Below are 25,902 nucleotides of genomic sequence, written 5' to 3' on the forward strand. Positions count from 1 at the left end.
TGGCAATCAGTGTGTGCACCAGTAGACAGGGAGTGCTCTCAGAATATAAGCCAGGATCTATTGGCAAGGCAAAACCCACAAACTCAAGAGGTTTCTGATAGCTTAGTGAGTTGTTTTGTAATCCATAATATGTGGAGAAACCCTCAGACAATAATCAACAAACAAAATACCCCAGTGGAAGGCAACTAACAAAAATTTAAGTAATTGTTTGGTATTTCAAATGAAAAGGCAGCAATGTAAAATTACCAGGAACATGAAAAAAATCTAGAAAATATGTCATTACCAAAAGTTAATTATCCAATAACAAAGAATTTTGCAATCTAGCTGATAAAGAACTTAAATAGCTGTTTTGAAGAAATTCAATGAACTGCAATAAAAATCAGGAAAGCAATGCAGCAAAATTGTAAAAAAAATCAATGAGCAAAGTGAAATATTTTTCAAAAATTTAGAAAGTATAAAAAACCCTCTAAAATACTGGAGCTGAAGAATTTAATAAAGAAAAGGAAAAGTGCAATAGACACCATCTGCAGTAGATCAGAGCAAATGGAAAGCAAAATAAGTGAGTTATACAAGAAGAATTTTGAATTAACCCATGTAAAAAGAAATTTAAAAAAGCAAAGAAAGCCTATTTGAGCTACAGTTTTCATTACAAAAATTAAAATAATAGGGGATCCACAAGACAAAGAGAGGCCAAAGGAAAAAATAGTATTTAAAGAAGTAATAGCTAAGAATTTCCTAAATCTGGAATATTTGATTCATGAAGCTAATAGATAACCCTTTGGTGAAGTATTAATGCAAAAAGACCTTATCCAAGACACATAACAATGAAATTGTCATTTTAAAAAATAAAATAAAGAGAATTCTAAACACAGGGAAAGAAAAATTGTAAATTACAGATTATACTGATACATATTAGGCTGTCAGTATAAATGTATAAGTGTATCAGTGTCATATAAAACCAACATAGAGAAATACATTGCACTTTTATATACTAACAATAAAAAGAAATAAGCAAAGAAAACCATTCCATTCACTATAGTGCCAAATACAACAAAATACTTATGAGTAAATTTAATCAAAAATAAAATATCTATCCAATAAAAACTAGAAGACTTTGAAGAAAAAAAAATTGAAGAAAACACAAATAAGTGAAATGATATACCATGATTTTAGATTGCAAGAATTAATATTGTTAAAACATCCATTTTACTCAAAGCCACCTATGGAACCTCAATCAATATGCCAAAGGCATTTTTTCACACAAGTAGAGAAAAAAACGATCTAAAATTTGTATGTAACCAAAAACTACCTCAAATAACCAAAACAATCATGAGAAAGAAGAACAGAGGGCATCACACATCCTTATTTCATGCTATATTACAAGGCTATAGTAATTAAAACAGTATAATATAAAAAATAGACCAATGGAACAGAATAGAGATCCCAGAATTAACCCCCCACATTTATGGTTAACTACTATTTGAGAAGAAAGTCAAGAACACTCAATGAAGATAGTATTTTCAACAAATTGTGTTGGTGTCATTTGAAAACCATATACAGAAAAATAAAATTGAAATCTTTCTTATACCACTCACAAAAATTAACCTGAACATGGCTTAAAGACTTAAACGTAAGACTAGATACCATGAAACTTCTAAAAGAAAACACAGGGAAGAAACTTTTTGATACTGGTCTTGGCAATGATATATATATATATATATATATATATATATATAGCTAGCTATGACACTAAGAACACAAGCAACAAATCCAAAAATAAAAAATAAATTGAAATACATCAAACTAAAAAGCTTCTAGACAACAAGATGAAAAAGCAACTTATAGAGTGAGAGAAAATATCTGCAAACTGTATATTGGATAAGAGTTTAATATCCAAAATATATGTGGAATTCATACAACTCAATAACAAAAATAAAACAATCAGATTAAAAAATAGGCAGAGAAACTAAATACATAGACATTTTTCAAAAAAAAAATCCAAATAGCCAACAGGTACATAAAAATATGATTATCAGAGTAATAGAAATCATCCCATGATGACATGTCACCTTACACTTATTAGAATGGCTATCATCAAGAAGGCAATAGCTAAAAAAGTGCTGGTGAGGACAAGGAGAAAAGGGAAACCTTGTGCATTGTAGTGAGAATGTATATTAGTTCAGCTACTACGGAAAACAGTTTGATGGTTTCCCAAAAATTAAAAATAAAAACATCATATGATCCAGAAATTCTACTTTTGTGTATTTATTAAAAGAAAATTAAAATGAGGATTTCAAAGAGATATCTGTACTGCCATTTTTAGCACATTATTCACAATATCTAATAACTAAGAAATGGAAACACCTTAAATATCTATGAATAGGTGTTTTTTTTTTCCATGTCCACAGCTAAATTTATCTCCAGGTCCCAGGGCAGGAACCCAGAGCCGATGAGCAGTGGAGCTTGCTGTAGCAGCCATCTGGGCCAGCCACTGCTATGGGGGGAGCAGGGGCTGAATTTGACTTGGCTGCGGATGAATAGGTTTATGGAGAAAGAAGATGTGGTGTGTGTGTGTGTGTGTGTGTGTAATGGAATATTACATAGGCATGAGAAAAAAGGAAGTTTAGCCATTTGTGAAATGTTTGTAACTAGAGGGCATTATATAATATTAAGTGAGATAAGTCAGACAGAGAAAAATAAATACTGTATGATATCACTTATATGTAAAATCTAAAAAAAGCAAAACACATAAAAATAGAGAGTAGAATGGTGCTTACCAAGGGTTGAGGAGTGAAGAAATTGGGGAAACTTTTTTAAGAGTACAACTTGCAACCAGTAGATAAATAAGTACTGGAGAGCTAATGCACAGTATAGTGATTATACGAAATAATATATACTGAATTATAAACTTCAAAGTTGCTAAAAGACTAGGACTTAATTGGTCTTACCACACACAAACACAAAAGATAATTATGTGACCTGATAGAGGTGCTAGATCACGCTATGGTGGTAAATACATCATTATATATGATTGCATGAAATCAACGTTTTGCATTTTAGTTTTGCATAATTTATATGATTACAACTCAATAAACATTTAAAAAAACTATATGTGTTGTTTATATTATTACTGTGATTTGTTAATATTTAAAATATTTTTATTTATCTAGATTTTTTTTCATTCCCTTTTCGATCACCCATTAGTTGTATGTTTCTTGTACTTTGATTTTCTTAATATTTTTATTTTTACTACTGTTCTAATTTTATTTGGTTTTCTAATTATATATGTCTATAATTCTTTTTACTTTCATACAATTGTATTTATCAATATACCTTTGTATTTTATTTTATTGCTCCAGAATTTCTCTATCAATTAAATATACAACTCTGTCTTCAGTTATTTTATTTTATATAACTAAATTGAAACATATTATGGTTTATCTTTAAAGATGTAGACAAAGTTAACTTTTCTTCAATAACTAGAAACAAATACTGGTATGAGAATGTCAGTGCTTTTATTTTTGTCAAAGATCTTTTCAAAGTGATTGTTAATACCTACTGAATTTAAAAATAAAGAATAAAGTAACAGATTTTTGAACAACAGTTAAAGCTTAAGAAAAAGCTAGTATATTTTTACAATGATAACTTTAGTAAATAGAATATTAATTTTAAAAGTAAGTAATTAAAGAAAAAATTAGTATATCACTGTGATAAAACATTTACTCAAGAAAAAATATAAATTAGAAAATTACTGTTTAATTAACACACCTAACTTAAAGGGAAGTCAATATAAAATTATGTAGTGTCAGGTTTGAATGTGTATTATACTTATTAATTCATTCTTCACTTTTTTTAATAAATTTTTATTAATGGTAATGGGATGACATTAATAAATCAGGGTACATATATTCAAAGAAAACATGTCTAGGTTATTTTGTCATCAAATTATGTTGCAAACCCCTCGCCCAAAGTCAGATTGTCCTCCGTCACCCTCCATCTAGTTCTCTATGCCCCTCCCCCTCCCCCTAACTCTCTCCCTCCCTCCCTCCCATGTCCTCCCTCCCCCCCACCCACCCTTGGTAACCACCACACTCTTGTCCATGTCTCTTAGTCTCATTTTTATGTTCCACCAATGTATGGAATCATGTAGTTCTTGTTTTTTTCTGATTTACTTATTTCACTCCTTATAATGTTATCAAGATCCCACCATTTTGCTGTAAATGATCTGATGTCATCATTTCTTATGGCTGAGTAGTATTCCATAGTGTATATGTGCCACATCTTCTTTATCCAGTCTTCTATTGAAGGGCTTTTTGGTTGTTTCCATGTCTTGGCCACTGTGAACAGTGCTGCAATGAACATGGGGCTACATGTGTCTTCACGTATCAATGTTTCTGAGGTTTTGGGGTATATACCCAGTAGAGGGATTGCTGGGTCATAAGGTAGTTCTATTTGCAGTTTTTTGAGGAACCACCATACTTTCCTCCATAATGGTTGTACTACTTTACAGTCCCACCAAGAGTGAATGAGGGTTCCTTTTTCTCCACAGCCTCTCCAACATTTGCTATTACCCGTCTTGTTGATAATAGCTAATCTAACAGGGATGAGGTGGTATCTCATTGTAGTTTTGATTTGCATTTCTCTAATAACTAATGAAGCTGAGCATCTTTTCATATATCTGTTGGCCATTTGTATCTCTTCCTGGGAGAAGTGTCTGTTCATGTCCTCTTCCCATTTTTTTATTGGATTGTTTGTTTGTTTGTCGTTGAGTTTTATGAGTTCTTTGTAAATTTTGGATATTAGGCCCTTATCTGAGCTGTTGTTTGAAAATATCAGTTCCCATTTAGTTGGCTGTCTGTTTATTTTGATATCAGTTTCTCTTGCTGAGCAAAAACTTTTAATTCTGATGTAGTCCCATTCATTTATCTTTGCCTTCACTTCTCTTGCCATTGGAGTCAAGTTCATAAAATGTTCTTTAAAACCCAGGTCCATGATTTTAGCACCTATGTCTTCTTCTATGTACTTTATTGTTTCAGGTCTTATATTTAGGTCTTTGATCCATTTTGAATTAATTTTAGTACACGGGGACAGGCTGTAGTCGAGTTTCATTCTTTTGCATGTGGCTTTCCAGTTTTCCCAACACCATTTGTTGAAGAGGCTTTCTTTCTCCATTGTGTGTTGTTGGCCCCTTTATCAAAGATTATTTGACCATATATATGTGGTTTTATTTCTGGGCTTTCTATTCTGTTCCATTGGTCTGAGTGTCTATTTTTCTGCCAATACCATGCTGTTTTGATTATCGTGGCCCTATAATATAGTTTAAAGTCAGGTATTGTAATGCCCCCAGCTTCATTCTTTTTCCTTAGGATTGTTTTGGCTATTCGGGGGTTTTTATAGTTCCATATAAATCTGATGATTTTTTGTTCCATTTCATTAAAAAATCTCATAGGGATTTTGATGGGAATTGCATTAAATTTGTATATTGCTTTGGGTAATATGGCCATTTTGATTATATTTATTCTTCCTATCCAAGAACAAGGAATATTTTTCCATCTCATTGTATTTTTTTCGATTTCCCTTAACAATGCTTTGTAATTTTCATTATATAGGTCCTTTACGTTCTTTGTTATGTTTATTCCTAGGTATTTTATTTTTTTTGTTGCAATTGTGAAGGGGATTATTTTTTTGAGTTCGTTTTCTAATATTTCATTGTTGGCATATAGAAAGGCTATGGACTTTTGTATGTTAATTTTGTATCCTGCGACCTTACTGTATTGGTTTATTGTTTCTAATAATCTTTTTGTGGAGTCCTTCGGGTTTTCGATGTATAGGATCATATCATCAGCAAAAAGTGATAGCTTTACTTCTTCTTTTCCGATATGGATGCCTTTTATTTCTTTGTCTTGTCTGATTGCTCTGGCCAGAACTTCTAGCACCACGTTGAATAAGAGTGGAGAGAGTGGACAACCCTGTCTTGTTCCTGATTTAAGGTAGAAAGTCCTCAGTTTTATGCCGTTTAATAGGATGTTGGCTGATGGTTTATCATATATGGCCTTTATCATGTTGAGATATTTTCCTTCTATACCCATTTTGTTGAGAGTCTTAAACATAAAATTGTGTTGTATTTTATCAAAAGCCTTTTCTGCATCTATTGATAAGATCATGTGGTTTTTGTTCTTTGTTTTGTTGATATGGTGTATTACGTTAACCGTTTTGCGTATGTTGAACCATCCTTGAGATTCTGGGATGAATCCCACTTGATCATGATGTATGATTTTTTTAATACGTTGTTGTATTCGGTTTGCCAGTATTTTGTTTAGTATTTTAGCATCTGTATTCATTAGAGATATTGGTCTGTAGTTTTCTTTCTTTGTGCCATCCTTGCCAGGTTTTGGTATGAGGGTTATGTTGGCCTCATAAAATGTGTTTGGAAGTATTGCTTCTTCTTCAATTTTTTGGAAGACTTTGAGTAGAATAGGAACCAAGTCTTCTTTGAATGTTTGATAGAATTCACTAGCATAACCGTCTGGGCCTGGACTTTTATTTTTGGGGAGATTTTTAATAGTTTTTTCTATTTCCTCCCTGCTGATTGGTCTGTTTAGGCTTTCTGCTTCTTCATGACTCAGTCTAGGAAGGTTGTATTGTTCTAGGAATTTATCCATTTCTTCTAGATTGTTGTATTTGGTGGCATATAATTTTTCATAGTTTTCTACAATAATTCTTTGTATATCTATGATGTCTGTGGTGATCTCTCCTCTTTCATTTTGGATTTTATTTATTTGAGTCCTGTGTCTTTTTTCCTTGGTGAGTCTTGCCAAGGGTTTGTCAATTTTGTTGATCTTTTCAAAGAACCAGCTCCTTGTTTTATTGATTTTTTCTATAGTTTTTCTGTTCTCTATTTCATTTATTTCTGCTCTGATTTTTATTATCTCCTTTCTTCGGCTGGTTTTGGGTTGCCTTTGTTCTTCTTTTTCTACTTCCTTAAGGTGTGAAGTTAAGTGGTTTACTTCGGCTCTCTCTTGTTTGTTCATATAGGCCTGAAGTAATATGAACTTTCCTCTTATTACTGCTTTTGCTGCATCCCAGAGATTCTGATATGTCATATTTTCATTTTCATTTGTCTGTATATATCTTTTGATTTCTGGGCTTATTTCTTCTTTGACCCATTCATTTTTTAGAAGTATGTTGTTTAGTTTCCACATTTTTGTGGGTTTTCCCCCCTCTTTTTTGCAGTTGAATTCTAGTTTCAAGGCTTTATGATCAGAAAATATGCTTGGTACAATTTCAATTTTTCTAAATTTGCTGATATTGTCTTTGTGGCCCAACATATGGTCAATTCTTGAGAATGTTCCATGTACACTAGAGAAAAATGTATACTCTGTCGCTTTGGGATGAAGTGTCCTGTAGATGTCTATCATATTCAGGTGTTCTAGTATTTCGTTTAAGGCCACTATATCTTTATTGATTCTCTGTTTGGATGACCGATCTAGAGCCGTCAGCGGTGTATTGAGGTCTCCAAGTATGATTGTATTTTTGTTAGTTTTTGTTTTAAGGTCAATAAGTAGCTGTCTTATATATTTTGGTGCTCCTTGGTTTGGTGCATATATATTAAGGATTGTTATGTCTTCTTGATTCAACTTCCCCTTAATCATTATGAAATGACCATTTTTGTCTCTGAGTACTTTTTCTGTCTTGTAGTCAGCATTATTAGATATGAGTATTGCTACGCCTGCTTTTTTTTGGGTGTTGTTTGCTTGGAGTATTGTTTTCCAGCCTTTCACTTTGAATTTGTTTTTATCCTTGTTGCTTAGATGTGTTTCTTGTAGGCAGCATATAGTTGGATTTTCTTTTTTAATCCATTCTGCTACTCTGTGTCTTTTTATTGGTAAGTTTAATCCATTTACATTTAGTGTAATTATTGACACTTGTGGGTTCCCTACTGCCATTTTATAAATTGCTTTCTGTTAGTTTTGTATCTAGTTTGATTCTTCTTTTTTGTTTTTCTATCATTTGTTTTTGTTTGTTTGTGCTCCATACTTCTTTCCTCTGTTGCTACCTTTTTTAAGTCAAGTGTTTTTGTGGTGATTTTTTTAAGGGTGGTTACCATTAAGTAATGAAAAGGGTACCTACCATATTCATTGTAGTACCCTATCTTATAAGTATTTCTGCACTTCATCATCCTTTGCTACTGTTAATCTCCATCCTCTCCCCCCTTTTTTTCCTTTGTTGTCACAGTTTAAGTTTGGTTTTATTGTGTTCTTGGTGGAGCTGTTACTTGTGGTGTTGTTTTCTTTTGTTCTTTGAATTTGGTTGGAAAACCCCCTTTAGTATTTCCTGGAGTGGGGGCTTTCTGTTGATAAATTCTCTCATCTTTTCTGTATTTGTGAATGTTTTTTATATCTCCTTCATACTTGAAGGATAGCTTTGATGGGTATAGTATTCTTGGCTGAAAGTTCCTCTCTTTCAGGGCTTTAAATATTGGAGTCCACTCTCTTCTAGCTTGTAGAGTTTCTGCTGAGAAATCTGATGATAATCTAATAGGCCTTCCTTTATATGTTGTACTCTTCTTTTCTCTGGCTGCCTTGAGAATTTTTTCTTTGTCATTGGTTTGTGTCATCTTTATTATGATGTGCCTTGGAGTGGGTTTGTTGGGGTTAAGAAAACTTGGTGTTCTGTTTGCTTCTTGAATTTGAGGCTTTAGTTCCTTCCACAGGCTTGGGAAGTTCTCATCTATTATTTGTTTGAGTATATTCTCCATTCCATTTTCTTTCTCTTCTGCCTCTGATATACCTATTATTCTTATGTTATTCTTTCTGATGGAGTCAGACAATTCCTGTAGGGCTTTCTCGTTTTTTATTATTTTTGAGTCTCTTCCTTCTTCTTCTCTCTGTTGTGCCTCAAGTTGTTTGTCTTCTATTTCACTAATCCTATCTTCAATCTGGGCTGTTCTGTTAGCTAAGCTTGTTACTTCGTTTTTCAGCTCGTGAATTGAGTTTTTCATTTCTGTTTGATTTGTTTTTATAGTTTCAATTTCCTTGGTAATATATTCTTTGTGTTCATTGAGTTGTTTTCTGATCTCCCTATATTGCCTTTCTGTGTTTTCTTGTATATCTCTGAGTATTTTTAAGATTTCTATTTTAAATTCTCTGTCATTTAGCTCCAAGGCTTCCAATATGTTAAGTCTTTTCTCCATAGATTTTTCCACATCTATTTGTGTTACTTCTCTTTCTTTTGTATCCATAATATTCGATTTCCTCTTTCTTATCGGCATCTGAGGGTGGTCTTATTGATAGCACTAATTAGAATTAATAAAGAGTAAAAAGTAAAATAAAAAAAAAAAAGGTAAAACACCCCACAAAAAAAAACAGTAATAATTTATTATTTCCCCCTTTTTTTCTCTCTTCTCTTTCCCTCCTCTCCCCTCCTCAGGGAAATATCATGCCTATAATGGAGGGCCTGGTTTGGGGTGAAGAGTTCAAGGGGCAAAAAAAAGGGAGTAGGGACCTACTAAATGCAAAAAAAAGAAGAAAATCTTAGACAAGCATAAGATGATTTGCTTGTATGTGATGGTCAACTAAGAGATATAATGAGAGGGATAAGAGGGAATCAGAAAAAAGGACCAAAAAAGAATAATAAAGAAGAAAAAATAAAAATAATAAGTAAAAATCTGTTGTTTTAAGTGGAGCGAAGACTAAATACAATGGAGACCTTGGGTTGGGAGGACCCAAAATGCCACAAAAATGAACAAACAAGAAAAAAAAATTAAAACAAAAGCAAAAAAGAGAAATAAAGCCAAAAAAAAGCCTTGAGTCCTAAATTAACTAATTAGTTCGTGATTGAGGATTATATGGGAGGAAAGTAAAATGAGAAAAGAAAAAACGAATAGAAAGGAAAAAATAAGAAAAAGAGAAAAACGAAGGAAGAAATAAAATAGTAAGAGAAAAAAACAAAATAAAGCAAGACAAAAAAAAAAAAGAGGAGAGAGTGAGAGTTAAGTGTTTTGGAGTATAACCTTAAAGGAGCATGAGGATGAAGAAGAAAAATAAAATGCAACACTCATGGGTAGTGTAGTTCAAGAAAGGGGAAGCATAAGATGGGCAGAGAATAGAAGGACCGAGGTGGAGGAAATAAAGGCAAAAAGATAGAAGAAACAAACAACAACAACAACAACAACAACAAAAAATAGTGGATCAAGTTGTAAAGTCTGTGGGTTTTTCTTGATTTTGAGAGGTTAACTTCTTCCTTTTTCTTTTCTCTCCCTCTTCCTGGTCGGTGACTCTGTACCCCAGGCTCTGCCCCTGTGTCACTCTTAGGTAGGGATTTGCAGTTGATGGGATTCTATGGCAATGTCATATAATTGGCTTTAGTCTTGCTGGAAGTAAAGGCTTGTTGGAGTTTGCAGGGTCCAACGATGAGAGAGTTTGCTTTCCTGGATTCTCTCTCCTAGTCCCCCCTTTCTGAATTAGCAGCCTGGTGATCCAGCTATAGGGCTGCAACTGCTTCTGCCTGGGGAGTAAGAGGCTCAAAGAGCTGGGAAATCCCCACTCTATCCCCACTCAGTGCAAGGCTTTGGGAAAGGCTCTGACAGTCAGGGCCTCCAGTGTAATCAGGCGGGGGTGGGAGTCAATTGTTGTCAAGGTGACTGTTCAGCGTCTATCATTTAGTTGGACCTCTCAACCCAGGCTTTCCACACTTTGTAGCCTGTTTTTGCAGGGAAGAAGAGGCACTAGTCTCTGCTTACGACTAGTGTAGTATAGACCTTATTATCTGCCAAGTCCTTCTTGTTAGCGTTTATCCCTGAATATGGAGGCTCTATTAATCAGAAGTTGCCCCCGCCCCTTTAGCGAGAGGCACTAAAAAATATCACGCCTCTTGTCTTGGATCGCTGAATTGAGAGAGATCTTATCAATTAGAACCGAGGGTGCGCAGATTTCATGGGTTAAGCTAATTTCAGTGATCGGGTCGCAGCTGTGCTTCCGAAGGTATTTTAGGCTGCCTGCGTGCGCCCCTCCCCCAACGCTTGATTGTTAGCTTGAATGGCTGGGTGAGGTGCCCCGCCCACGGAGAGAATCTCCCAAGCCTCTCCCGCTCGCCCCGCCGCTGGCGGCTGTTCCGCACCAGGTGCAGGATAATGGAGCCCCCTGGGTGTGCGGGCCAGCAGGGCGCCCTGGGCGCGTGGAATGCCCAAGGCACGTGCGCGAATTTGGGCGCTCCGGGCACCGGTGGCCGGTGACCCCCACTCGCAGTGTGCGGGCCGCTGGGAACGTCAGCGATGCTCAACCGGACCAGGCGCGCGCGCGACTGCTCGCGGTGGCTCACGGCGGTGGCTCGTGGCGGCCACTCGCAGCGGTGGTTCGCGGCGGCAGCTCGCGGCCGCAGCTCGCAGGGGCTCGCGGTGGCGGCTCGCGGCGGCTCGCGGTTCCCAAGTATATGGGCTGACTCACCGCAGGCGCACTCCCTTGCGGTTTGAAAGAACGTCCCTGTGGTAGATTCCTCCACACCCTCGTCTCTCAGATTCAAGTGATAACAGTCCTTTCGCTATCAGTTTGTGTGGAACTCCGGAATGCTCCGAGGATAAATTTTTCTGTTTCTAGTTGATAAATTTGTTGTGATTTAGGGGAGAGCTGTTGGATGCGCTGCTCACGGCGCCATTTCCGTGACATCACTCCTATTGTTCTTCATTTTATGTTGCTGTTACACATTCAACAATTAACACTTTTCAGGTGGAAGAGCCTGAGTGAAGCTGCAATCTTAATCAATGATTTCATCACACTATTTAATTGCATTTAAGAAGGTTAAAAATTAAGTTTGCCTCACACCTGCTGAAAGTACCAGCCAATATCTTAAATAAACCTTGTTTCATATGCATATGAACACACGCAGTCTCTCCAATAGTGAAATTAAATTCTTAATCACATTCATTAGTACTCTCTGCTTTGGAATAAAGAAAATTACACAGGTACATATTCTAAAGCTCTCTGACTGCTTTCAGGGACCTGTGGACTTCTAAAAATGATTTCTAAGTAGATATAATAATATGGAGACACATCCTATACTATCTCGAGATACATAAATACACTCACTCAAGAAATAATGCTGGACACTTATGTGCTAAGCACTGTCTTGAGCACAGAAGAAATACAAATGGGAAGAGAAGAAGGATGTAAGCAGTTTCAGCACTGTGTGATAAATCCTATGACAGGAGTGATCACAGAATGACAAATTGACACAGACAAAATGTGCCTAATTCAGTCTCAAAGGATCAAAGGAACTTTATGAATATGATAGTCTTCAAACTGAAACTAGAGTGGAGACCAAACATCACTAAGAATGGGAGAAAAATTTTACCAAGTATAGGGAAAAACATGTGCAAAGTGTAGACCCAAGGAAGGTCAAATTTCTTTGGGGGTTTCCCATAGAACTCAGCATGACTGGAGCTCCAAGAGATAGGGAGTAGTTGGCAAGCTGGACAATGAGACAGGTGTATATTCATCAATGGCCTTTCATGCCATGTTCAAGAATGTGACTTTATTCCGAAGATAATGAGAAGCCAATACAGATTTGCATTTTTGAAAAAAACCTAGTATTCTGTTAGGAGAATGCACTGAAAAGAAAGAAGACCAGAGGCATAAAAACATATGAAGTAATGCAATAGTCTATAGAACAAGTAATGGTGGCTTACACTAATTTAGTGTCAAGAATTAGAAGAAAGAGGCAGTCTCATGACAGATCTGACTTGGCATTTTTGAATGCCAGGATTTGAGAACTGAAGAACAGAGGAATCAAGAATGACACCCCAGCTTTTGGCTTGGGCATGTGGGCAAATGAGTTTTACCATTTGTATAAAGACATCTGTTGACAAATGAAGAAAAAGAGAAACAGGGATTGAATGTGGGATTAGACGGAATCGCTGCAAATTTGTCAGGATCTATCTAACTAATTGTCACATGGGATTTAAGCACTTTTGTTGGCAGTAAGGTTTATATATGGAAGAAAGTAATTAAGCCCCACAGGATTAGAACTACTAATAGGAATGATCTACTCTGGTTTTAGCAAGACATGCCTGGCCATCAGTTTACAATTGCCAAAGCAATCATTTCACTAATTAAAGACTAAGATGTATGGTAAAATTTTAGAAATACTGTATTTTAGAATTTTCTACATATTCATGGTTCAGTTATTATAAGAGTAATGAGCTGATTCATTCCTCTCTCTCTCTCTCTGCAATTAAATAATTAATTCCTCGCTGACCAGGCGGTGGCGCAGTGGATAGAATGTCAGACTGGGATGCGGAGGACCCAGGTTCGAGACCCCAAGGTCGCCAGCTTGAGCACGGGTTCATCTGGTTTGAGCAAACCTTGGACCCAAGGTTGCTGGCTTGAGCAAGGGGTTACTCAGTCTGCTGAAGGCCCGTGGTCAAGGCACATATGAGAAAGCAATCAATGAGCAACTAAGGTGTCGCAACGAAAAACTGATGATTGATGCTTCTCATCTCTCTCCGTTCCTGTCTGTCTGTCCCTATCTATCCCTCTCTCTGACTCTCTCCCTGTCTCTGTAAAAAATAATAATAATAATAATTAATTCCTTATTTGAAGTAAATAGTTTTCAAAAACGTTTTTGCTATGGCAAGCTATAATCATCCCAAGGGGACACTTCCCCTATCTACAAGTACTTTTCACGTATTATCAGTATCGCGTACTAAACCATCACATTTCTATACTTTGTTAGGCAGTATTGTATGCATGGATTTACAAGTAATTTCTTCTTTTACTCATTCTTCCCTCCCTCCCTCCCTCCCTCCCTCCCTCCCTTCCTTCCTTCCTTCCTTCCTTCCTTCCTTCCTTCCTTCCTTCCTTCCTTCCTTCCTTCCTTCCACAAATACTAAGTATCCCACTAGGTTCTAGGCATTGTTCCAGGCATTGGGAATAAAACAGACAATGTTTCTATCTTCATAGTTCTTTGGTTGTTAAAGAGAGATAATAAACAAATGTGCCAGATGGTAATAAGTGCTATGGAGCATGGTAAAGAGAAGGGGAAATATAGCCAGTGGTGTGATAGGAGACTTGTGGAGTTTCTAATTTGAATTGCAAGGTTATGGTAAGCCTCTCTAGTAAGGTAATGATCAAGTCAAGTAAAGGGCTGAGGGATGAGCCATGTAGATATTGATGGGACAAGTGCTTCAGGCAGAGGGAAGAGCAAGTGAAAAGGATCTAAAGACTCAAAGCACGAACATATTTCTATGGCCATGGGACACAAAAAGTTTTATATATACATGTATAAACATCAGGTTCTGTGCAATGTTTAGCAAGGGAAGCAAGGATAAATAAACATAACCCTTGATCTCAAGAAACTTATACTTAAATAGAGTAAATAAAATGGTAGAAAATAGAAGATATCAATAAAAGAAAAGTTATGGTAATATTCCTGGAAGAATGGATTGAGAAACAAAACAGTGATTAAGGACTGGAATACAAATGACATCAATGTTGTATTTATATCCACATGACATAGAAGGCTGACAATTCCTGAAGTTATGGTCATATTCAAATTTCAATATTATCATGTGATATGATCTTGTCCAACAGAGCACAGCTAATTTACTGAGCAAGTCTACCACCATTTTCCAGGTCATCTTAAAATCAATTAGTAAGTTTGAAGCACCCAAGAACAGGCCCAGGGAAGGTATTCATCTTCCTCCTGCTCTATTCTTAGCATGCAATACATGGAAAGTGACAGGGACATAGTACGTCTTTAACCAATATTTTATGAATGAATAGATAGATGAAGAGAAAACAAATGCCCAGAATTCAAATGATTCTCATAAAAACATAAGCCTGCTCATTTCAGCATTAATACAGTTCTTGGGAAATTCTCTGTATATGCCAGTGTTTTTCAACCATCACTCCACCAAAAATTTCCTGCTGGTCAGCAAAAGAGTTTACCAACCTGAAGTTATTACAGACTCAATGATCTTAGTTGAATTCACTTATGTTCATGGTGATTACCACTTATCAATCTGTGTCATTCATAAAAATACTATTGAGGTTGTCTTAGATATCTTTGGAACTTGGTAGGCTCATTTGAACAATCTTTTGCACAGTGCAGAGCATTTACAAATCATGTGCAATAGAAAAAAACATTTGAACAGACTTATATAGCTAGCATTCAATGCATTGTACATGTGGAGCTTGGAACTTAATACCAGCTTGTATTATGCTGCATTACAGGCAGTAAGATAAAACTTGATTGCTGTGGGTTTCCATTTCCAGCCAGCTAAGTCACCAGTCCCCAAATGTAAAAAAGGTTGAAATCTGCTGGTATATACTCTCAAAAATACAATGAAGTTGTAGAAAGTTAGGATAACTTAAAACAGACAGACCAAATGACACGGCATATGCAGGAACTAGGCAGCTGTTTTGTGCAAAGATTTGGGACTGACTTCTCATCTAAATGGATGCCCTGTAATGAGCAGCAAGTTCTGCATATAGCAGTTGCAGCTGCAAATCGAAAGAATCATCATCACATGTGCTGAGTGAAAAGGCCCTTGTTCATAAATAGGTCTTTCAGCCACACCTGCATGTGGATCACAACTAATGTCTAGTATTATCCCAAGTATGAAGGATAACAATATCACATGCTCATAGTGCTGTGTCTTCATTTCTAGGGAGACTGTTTATGCACATTCTCTCTGGTTTTCTGACAGATTATATACAAAAACTTTTTCGTGATTTCATTGCAGTTTTCTTGAGTTCACAATTACTTCTACATTGATTTTATCAAAGTCTTCCCTGTTTCTCGTTGTGAAGAAGTTCCTTGTTACTAAGGAAGCACATGGCACGGAGAAGTAAAACGATCTCCAACACCACCTGAGTGTGACTGGATCCACAGACTGTTATCTCTGTGGATATTAGATAATTCCCTTTGTAGGTAAATAATTTCAGAGGAATCAATGGATGCAATGTTTTTCATTAAATTTCTTTGAAAATAATTCACACTATTTTGGGTACTGTTATGATGCTTAAAACCATAACTTTACACTATTACTGCACTGCATTGATTATATGTATGATAATAACTTTCATTATAGTAATTTACTATTAATATATTTGAATTATATTTTATGGTTCTCAAACTCATTAAAAAGTTCATTTATTTGCACATAATACCAATAGTAATAATAAGTGAAAAATGGTTACTTGGTATAAAGTCAGTACATTGTAAAAAGAAAATTCGAAATAAATGGATTTTTTTTCCTTATTTCTAGTATGTTTTGCTAGTTTTTGTGAGAAATACGGAAGAATTGCCTAGTTTAAAATAATCATAGTTCTACAATTGCACCTCCTGGTACTTTTCAATTCATAGCACAGTCCTTGGTAAATAGCGGGAACAAAAGAGATGTTTTCTTCCGAATTATAAAAGATACCTTATTTAGAAAGTTACTAAGGTAGTAGAAGGGCCCTTGGTGCTTAAGAGAGAAAGGCAGAGGTAATGTGCCTGAGGAGGAAGAAGAGGGGGAAAGGAAATGTGCAGGTGTGTTCCCAAGAAGGAGAGTGAACTCCAAATAGATGTTTCTTAACTGAATGGGTGGATAAGTGAATGAGCACAAGTGTTTTGAGCCCAAACAATTCAAGCTCTCTTGCTAAGGAAGATTCAGTTTAGGCGGTATTTCATAGAGGTTTACAAAGAATTGTGCATTCTCTTTTTTCTGAAGTACATACTTCTTGACCATCCTTAACACTCTTGCCCTTTATCTCTCAGCTGAGGACACACTCTTTTTGGGAGCGAATTTTAGTGGAGGGTTTTCTTAACCTGTATTTCTTGGATGAAACACAATAGTCCTGAAATTGTAGGCCAAATTGTTGAGCATATGTGCATTTGGACATTTTTGTGGAAAGGATGAGAAAGAGAGCCTATAGCTTTTATCAACTTTTCAAAAAGATGCTGTGTTCCAACACAGGTTAAGAACTACCTTTATTTTTTATTTTTTAAATTTTATTTAGAAAATTAAATTTAATGGGGTGACATTGATCAATAAATGTACATAGGTTTCAGGTACATATTTCTATAGCATTTCAACTGTTAATTGTGTTGTGTGCACATCACCCAAAGTCAAATCATTTTCTGTCACCATATATTTGTCTTTTTCCTCACAACCCTCTCCCCCCAGTAACCATTTTTATCCATGTCCATGAGTCTCAGTTATATGCCGCACCTCTGTGTGAAATCATACAGCACTACCGTTAAGTGCCTTTTCACATATCAACAAAGAGCCACTTACTGTGTTTATTCAAGTGTTTGTTTTTATTTTTTCTTCCCATAAAATAATAAAGTAATAAATATGCTAGAAAATATGAACCATAGCTATTTTAGAGTAAGAAACACATTCGCAAAAAAAGAAAATACTATTCCTTTTTTCTCTCGAATACTGCATTTTGTGCAGAATAAATGAAACCTTAAAAATCCTTACTGGGTGCAAACATTTCAATTAATTAAATTTTAATAAGAAGTACTACCTTGTAAACTCTAAGGTGTTCATTATTAAATTTTAAGCCTTTGTAATAGACACAATTCATTTTGGAACATACTGAGTGCACGTAGAAAGCCCACACGTGGGATACAGAATTTTTTTGCACATTAAAGGCAAACATTTTAACTGACTCAATACTTATTTACTGAAACCTTGTTTTATAGTTAGATGTGGGGAACATCTTATACTTGAGGCACAACAGAAGTAAGATTCTACCCTTTCCTGAGGATAATATCCAGTGGTGGACACAGGCAATAGTAATACAGAGTAAAACGTCTTACTCTGAGGGCACACTTAGTGCCCTGTGCAAACTGGGGTCTCAAGCCTAACAAGTCTTTGGAGTTTATGGGATGCTTCAGAGAGGAGGAAACTCCTGAGCTGACCAGTGTGAGTAAAACAGACCCAGAGGTGATGGGATGAGGAGGAGATGGTGGAAATCAATGAACCCAGGAGTAGGTGCAGCAGTATAAAGGTTCAGGCATGTCAGGGAAGTTGATGCCTTCAAAGAACTAAACATTTCTTCAGGTTAACTGAAATGATAAAGGATTCCACCATTGTGTCACTTAAAAGAATTTGCTCATCCTTATCCAGAAGGCAAGTGAGGATGGAAACTGGTCACAGGAATACTATGCTAGTCGATATTTGAAGTGTTCAGAAGTTTAATAGCTGAGTAAAATTAGTTTGAAATTTAGGCCTCTAGAATTTGAATTCCATAATATTCAGGTTTAAGGAATGTCTCTGAACAAACATATAAGTTAAAGAAAATACCCTAAACTAATTTCTTATTGCTTGTCAAATAGCCACTTAGCAAACAAAAACAAATAAAAGTGACTATAAATTATAAAAGACTTTAATGCTGTGTTTCAAAGAGTTATAGATTGGTTCCCTGCAGGTCAGTAAAATAACATTGACTAACTGTCGTTGTTTAGAAAAGACCACACTTTTAACATCAAAGTAAAAAAATGGGAGGAGCAAGAAGGCAAGTCCTGCCCCCCTCAATCTTCCCAACCTCAGCCCAACCTCTTCACTCCTTCACTCTGAACCCAGAAACGTAAGAAACTCAACAAGAACAGAAGAAGGCAATGCAGACAATCAGTAGTGACATTGGCCCTGTAGCCATTCCATGGATTGAGGAAGACAGAAAGGGCGGTGACTGGCAGAAACTCACAACAGACAAGAGAACTGGTTGGGAACAGATGATAAATATAAGGGGTCTGGAATTGGGCTTTTTAAAAACAAAACAAAACATCATAAAACAAAACCAAAAAAACCTCAGCTGCCAAATACACTGCTCTGCAAAGCTGATACACAGCTGGAAAATATGTGATAAACATTTTTTTCCCTAAAGATTTCTAGTCCAGATCAAACTGACAGAGCATGTTTTAGCATGTAGATCAATCAGAGCCCTCAAATTTGATCTTTGGAGAAAAGGTGAGAAAAGACAAAGATCTTAGGTTCAGATTTGGTACTTAATAAGTAGGCACCCTTGGCAAGTTAACTTGTTAAATTTAGTACCTAGATTTCACATCCATTTAGATTGTGACATCTTAAGTGGCCAATTAATGGTAGTTATTATTAGTAATAATAAAAACAATAGAATTCTCTGTTGTCTAAAACATCTCTGTCAAATATAATAGCCATTGGCTTCACTCAAATTGAGATGTTCAGTAAGTGTAAGATACACACCAGATTTTGAAAATTTAGCATAAAAATGTAAAATATTTTATTAATATTTATTATATATTGAAATGATATTTTACATATTAAAATAATACTAGGTTAAACAAAATATTAAATAAAGTTAACTTGTTTATTTCCTTTGAGAATGTATCTGCTAAAAAATTTTAAATGTGGCTCCTATTTCTATTAGTGCTGGTCTATGCAAAATAATTCCTTAAATATTCAGAATTTAAAATCATTACCATTTCTTGAGTCTCTATTTTGCAGACTATGGATCAGAAAACTTTTTCTTTCTTTAAAGACCAGATAGTAAATATTTTAAGGCTTGTGAACATTATAGTAACAACTATTCCTCTGTCTTTGTAATGTAAAAGTAGCCATAGAGAGTACATAAATGAAAAGCATGGCTATGTTCCAATTAAACCAGATTATTTCATTTCTTCTCTCTCACACTTCCTCTTTCTATTTCTCTCTTCTCTCTGACTTTGAAGGAAAAAAATAGATGAAGATAGGAAAAATGCAGGTAAAATGATTCCTCTGCCAGGGCTACCAGAAGGACACTCTAGATAAGGTTAGCTAAGGTGTAAGGATAAGCACTAATTAAAAACCTGTAGCCTGGTACCTATTGGCAGGAACCTGATGGCTTTTCAGTGAAAATGGACTAAGCTTCAAAGTTAAGAAATAATCGTGATTCCCAGCATCTACCGGTCACAACTTCAGGAGGTCCTACTCTGCAAAAGCTGGCTGCTGGAGAGGCTGGGCTTGGAGCACAGGTTCTGGGTTGACTGCAGGAGAAGAATTGTGCAGTGTTTTTCAAATGCCAGTCCACAGACTGGTCCACTAGAAATTCCAGGCTGGTTCATGCAAGTGTTATCCACCCTGATATTGTATGAAGATTATAGACCCAAGGACCTTAGTTGAATTTGCTTATGCTAAGGGTGATTTCTGCCTTGGTAGTCCTCAAAATAATTCTATTTTCACTGGTTTCCAAGTGTAAAAAGGTTAAAAACCACTGGATTATATCACATGACTTGATGGCACTGAGTAAAAGAGGAGAGAATACAACCAAAATAGTAGAATAACTAAGCCAGCATTTTTAACCAGAAAAGAAATATTCTGTTCAACATTTTTCAAAAACTTTGCTCTGGAAAGTGGTACTCTCTTGATATCTATTATGGCTTAGTTGTGTAAATAATAAGATAATTAACTTTTTTTTTAAATTATGACAATTAGAATTTTAGAAGCCTGTTTGCAGTCGAAGTGTACTGCTGGGTTAAATTTATCTGATATTCAGTTTAATTTGAAATTGTGTGGTTTTACAATAAAACTGAGACACCAAGTTCTGGGTCATAAAATGGGTCAAGAAGGATGTATACAATTCAAACACTTTCCTGGGCAATTGTTTTTTCAGTAGGATATGAAGGCTTAAATCTAGGCATCTGAGAGCAGGCAAGGGCTTGGAGAAAGCCATTCGAGCCTTTTCATGGTTTCTTAAATGAGAAGTTTTGTCCCCTAACTTAATACATCCTGCCTTTTGTCCTTACAATGCCTTCAATTTAACCAAATCCCATATTTCCATTGTGCCCCTCCAAATAACTAGCATGATGAATAATTAAACCACTTAACATCTTCACGATAAAATACATGGTCCTGGTCAGTTGGTTCAGCAGTAGAACATCAGCTGGGCATGTGGAAGGCCCAGTTTGATTCTGGTCAGGGCACACAGGAGAAGTGACCATTTGCTTTTCCATCCCTCCTCTTATCTCTCTCTTCCTCTCCCAAAGCCATGGCTTGAATGGTTTGAGCAAAGCTCTGGGTGCTGAGGTTGGCTCCATGGCCTGGGCCTCAGGTGCTGAAATAGGTCGCTTGCCAAACAGCAGAGCTATGGCCCAACTGGGAAGTGCATCCGCTAGTAGGGGCTTGCCGAGTGGGTCCCATCTGTGGTACATGCAGGAGTCTGTCTCTGCCTCCCCACCTCTCACTTAATAATAAAAAAAATACATGCATTGATTAAAAGTAACAAATAATCTTATATTTAACTATCTATCTTCTATGCCATACCTAGCTTACTCTCTCACTTTTTGGCCCTAGCTGTTCATCTGCCCTAAATGTTCTTGCCACAATTAATCTACTGGATAAGTCATTCTTCAGGTGTCAGTTTATATGTCCCCTCATTGGACATGATCTCTAGATGAGGTCAAATAGTCTTTGAGACTTTTCCTTTTAGCACCACCATCTTTGCTAATATTATGTTAGCTGTATATTATGTGTTTACTATCTATGTCTTTGCTAAGAGAAAGTCTTTCTCATAACACATGTGTGCAAAGCAGCTGAGCTGCAGAAATGATGAAATGTAAGCACCATGAGAACGTGATTCTCTATACAATTAGCTATTGTATCTATAGCACTTAACACGATCATGTTGTGTATCTGTAGTTTAATATATTGTTGAAAGTATGGATTTGCTTCTTATTTCACTTTATTTTCATCATATTTTTATTATTATTCTTTTCCGGAGACTGTGAAGATTTGTGCTAGGTGCATTCATTTCGTTTCCCATATATTTTCTATTGCATACAGTTGAGCGAGAGATAAGTATTTGGGATGAAGGTAAACACAAGGGACTATCTAGTTTCTTCATAAGGTCATAGGGTTGTATGTGAAGTCATTCTTGGATGGTGACTAAAAATGTTATTTCTTTAAAAACAAATGCATCCATTGATGCTGATAATAGAAATGAAAAGAGTGAAGAGAACTAAAAAATTTGATAAAGATGACTTATAATCATATGCAGCAACATTAAAGGTCAGCTAAAACGCTAATGCATTTTAAGAGGAAAATGATACAGCCAGTGGACATATTTTAGTCTTCTGGGTATATGAAGGCAGGGAATCCCTCTTTATCTTCTCTCTCTCCCTCTGTCTGGCCACAGTTTTGGTAACAAACCACTGACTCAAAGGAATCCAGATAGCAGATAATCAATAAATAGATGTTTTATCTAATCACAAATGCTGCCATCCAGACAGACCAGAGATATTATCCTTTGTTAGCCGGGAAACAATTTATATTTTTTGCCCACAAAAGGCATCAATACAAATAGTTATTGAAGATTCCAAATGTTCACATGATTTATAGAAAAATAAAGCACACACCAAATATTAAGTAATCTTTGCAATTAAAGTTAGTAAGATTGATGATATGAAAAAAATACACTATCCTTATGATAACATCAATCAATGCAGTTTTCTAGTGCATTAAAAAGTGTTGCATTAATAAAAGCAGTATTAACAATTATTAAAAAGATAATGATATTTCCAAAGCACCCACATTCATATAATCCAAATTCTTTCCCTTCTCCATGGAAATAAAATTGAAAAAGCTGAATTTCTTAATGTTACATCCTTTAACCTATTTTTCTCAGAAAATAAACTCACCAAAGGGTTTTCTTTTTTGGTTTATTTGTTTGTTTGTTTTTGTTTCAGTGTGAGTCACCACAACAGGTATAAAACCATGACTGGCTGAAATGCTTGCTGGGGGAAATACTGGCTTTGACCATATGACCACTTAGAGTAAGGAAGACTGTAATTGTCATGACTACTTCTTTATTTTGTTATGAATGTTTGTGTGCATGCTTATATGTAAATAATGTTTTTGTTTTCTGTCCTCTCATACCTTTTTATGATGAATCATAAGATGCATTGACTTTATATCATAATATACAAGTATTGTTATGTTTATATCATAGCATTTAAGTTATAAGACATCGAAGAGAAGAATAAACATTACTTATGGGGTTTATATCCTTTTCTCAAAGAAGAATTAGTCATTTTTTGTTGTATGTAGTATAGTTGTATCATATCACTAGGTATACGTATGTCCATGCTATTGTCTTTATTCAGAAATGAAATGTGGTTTAGGAGACGCATATAGGTTCCAGGTGGACATGGGGTGAATTTGTTTTGGTTAATTTTTGTGTCAACTGTGGTAGGGCATGTTACCCAGATGTTCTGAAGGTTCTTCTGAAGGTGTTTTTTTGGATAATATTAACATTTAAATCAGCAGACTTTGTGGAAAGCAGATTACCTCTGTTGTATGTGAGCAGGCCTCATTCAATCAATTAAAGGCCTTAATAGAAAAAGACTAACTTCCAGTCACGAAAGGATTTTTGCCAAAAGACGACCTTTGAACTTGAATTGCAGCTGGTTTTCCCTAGGTCTATGGGTTCACTTTTCAGGATTTTGGATTTGCCAGATTTTAAAACTGGTTCTGTTTCTCTGGAGAACCCTGTCTAATACCCCCCTCAAATCAGAATTTCCTTAGTGGAATCTCTAAATCTTATTTTTTTTCTTTTATTTCTTTTTTTAATATTCACCAAAGCATTCTAATAATGAGCTGGAATCTTTTCAGGTGGCATAATTCACTACAATTTTCCCTTTATTTATGATATCTATCTCGAATAACATCACACTTATCCTCCATGATTAAATATTAGCTTCATTTTATTTATTTGAGAAAATAATATACTTTTAGTTCAAATATTTTTGAGAAAATTATTGTGGCTTATTCAGAGTCTCATCTAGTCATATGTACATATTTTTGGTCATAATTTCTTGATGTGCTTCACTAACATCAATCTGAGTGGCAATTTTACTGAGAGGCTTTTGTGAAAAAACCCTCAGAAATTAATTTCAGAAATTGAAATTAGGAATGAACTTCAGAGATAATACACAGAGCTTATTTATGCAACAATAGGTTATGAGAGATGCTTAAGTAAACACAGACTGCAGAATCAGTGCTGCTTACATGAAGTGTCAAACACCATAGTGCATTCATGGGGCAACAATTATGAATAAAATCTGAAATAGAAAAGCATTAGCTTCCACAATTAAATACAGAATTAAAGTGAATAAAACAAGTGAGAACAATTTTCAACTATTACTGCTCTCTTTAATCTTCTGAAATGCTTATTCAGTAATGATCAAGATAATGGGCCAGGCCCATTACAGTTCTAAGTGAAAAGGGAAACATCATATTTAGTGCTGAAAGAAATTTATTGTCATGCACAGGCATAACTGGGCCTCCACATGACCTTTATATATACTCATAGAGGACTTTTCAGGTATTGTTAGGAACCCAGACCCTGGCTTAAGAGAGCTTGTTCCCAGGCTATGAACTACATATACTACAATATATATATATTTTTTTTTCCTGTATTTTTCTGGAGCCGGAAACGGGGAGAGACAGTCAGACAGACTCCCGCATGTGCCCAACCGGGATCCACCCGGCACGCCCACCAGGGGGCGACGCTCTGCCCACCAGGGGGCGATGCTCTGCCCCTCCGGGGCGTCGCTCTGTTGCGACCAGAGCCACTCTAGCACCTGGGGCAGAGGCCAAGGAGCCATCCTCAGCTCCTGGGCCATCTTTGCTCCAGTGGAGCCTCGGCTGCGGGAGGGGAAGAGAGAGACAGAGAGGAAGGAGAGGAGGAGGGGTGGAGAAGCAGATGGGTGCTTCTCCTATGTGCCCTGGCCGGGAATCGAACTCGGTACTTCTGCATGCCAGGCCGACGCTCTACCACTGAGCCAACCAGCCAGGGCCTTACTACAATATTTTTAAAGTACATATTTGAATAAAGATTATATAAGCAAGCACCAGATTAAAGAGAGTGCTCATTTATCATTTTATCCAACATTTGCTGAGTGTCTACTTTGTGCCACGCACAATGTAAAGCATCAGTGATGTGCTGAGAGATGAGACGGACATGGCTTCTCTACTCATGGAACACACAGACAGGCTTAGGGGAGACACGGACAAGCAGGTGACTACTGCACAACAAATACAGATTTCTTATCATGACTTATAAATAGTTAACACCCTATCTACTTGTGTGACTTGATTATTTAAGAATATTCCCATTGTTGATGCACATTAGCCACACTGACCTTTGCAATGGCTGTTTCCTGAGCTTAGGAATGTTTCTGTAGACCTTCACATGACCAGTTCCTCCTGCTCACTTAAGCCTCAATTCAAAAATGCCTTCTTTCATGACTGGACTTTCTGTATGGCTGTGCTAGTTTTTAAGTTCAAGAAGAATACTATATATGAAAGAAAAGAAGAATATGACAGATTGTAGACTAAATTAATAAAAAATAAAAAGATAGTTACAACGTCCAGGACTTCCTCACGTTCTGGATTGAAGTTTGTTTTTGATTAGGGAAAAACCTTTAGTTTGAAAATATAAATTCATTTAAAATTTTTCTATTTTTATTTGCAGTGATTATTTTCTGTTTTGTGGTATCTTATTAATTTGTTGATATTTTATTAACTGGTCATGTAGTTCATTAGGAATTTTTCCTGGTGCAGGAAAATTAGGACAATGCTACATCAATTTATTTTGGGCCGGTTAACCTCTTGCTCAATTAGCGTTACAAGTATCAAGAGTGCATTGCTTGACCGTGGTTATCACTTTGCCCTTCTCTTTAATTCACCAGAGGGCACACCAGAGAATTACAGTGATTGCTCAAAGGCATTTTATCCTTAAGGTTTTATAGCTTAATTATGAACTCTGTAACTATTCAGAAGATAAATAAAAGTTAGAAAGAGATTAGATCACTTGGTTGTCACTCATTTGGAAACAGGGAAAGAAATAACTTTATCCTAATGATTTTTATCACATATTTTTATTTGACAATAACATT

General features: G+C 35.9%; 1 protein-coding gene and 1 non-coding gene across 9 annotated transcripts in view; both read right to left on the reverse strand.

The window, feature by feature from the left end:
- The window catches only part of GRIA4 (glutamate ionotropic receptor AMPA type subunit 4), a 397,987-nt gene that overhangs the window by 294,491 nt on the left and 77,594 nt on the right, over positions 1–25,902 (reverse strand). The window lies entirely within an intron of this gene.
- On the reverse strand, positions 2,397–2,532 carry LOC136321183 (small nucleolar RNA SNORA5). Its single transcript, XR_010728470.1, has one exon. It is a non-coding gene; the product is annotated as a small nucleolar RNA SNORA5 (small nucleolar RNA).

Source organism: Saccopteryx bilineata, chromosome 1 (genome assembly GCF_036850765.1).
Source record: "Saccopteryx bilineata isolate mSacBil1 chromosome 1, mSacBil1_pri_phased_curated, whole genome shotgun sequence".
Lineage (NCBI taxonomy): Eukaryota > Metazoa > Chordata > Mammalia > Chiroptera > Emballonuridae > Saccopteryx > Saccopteryx bilineata.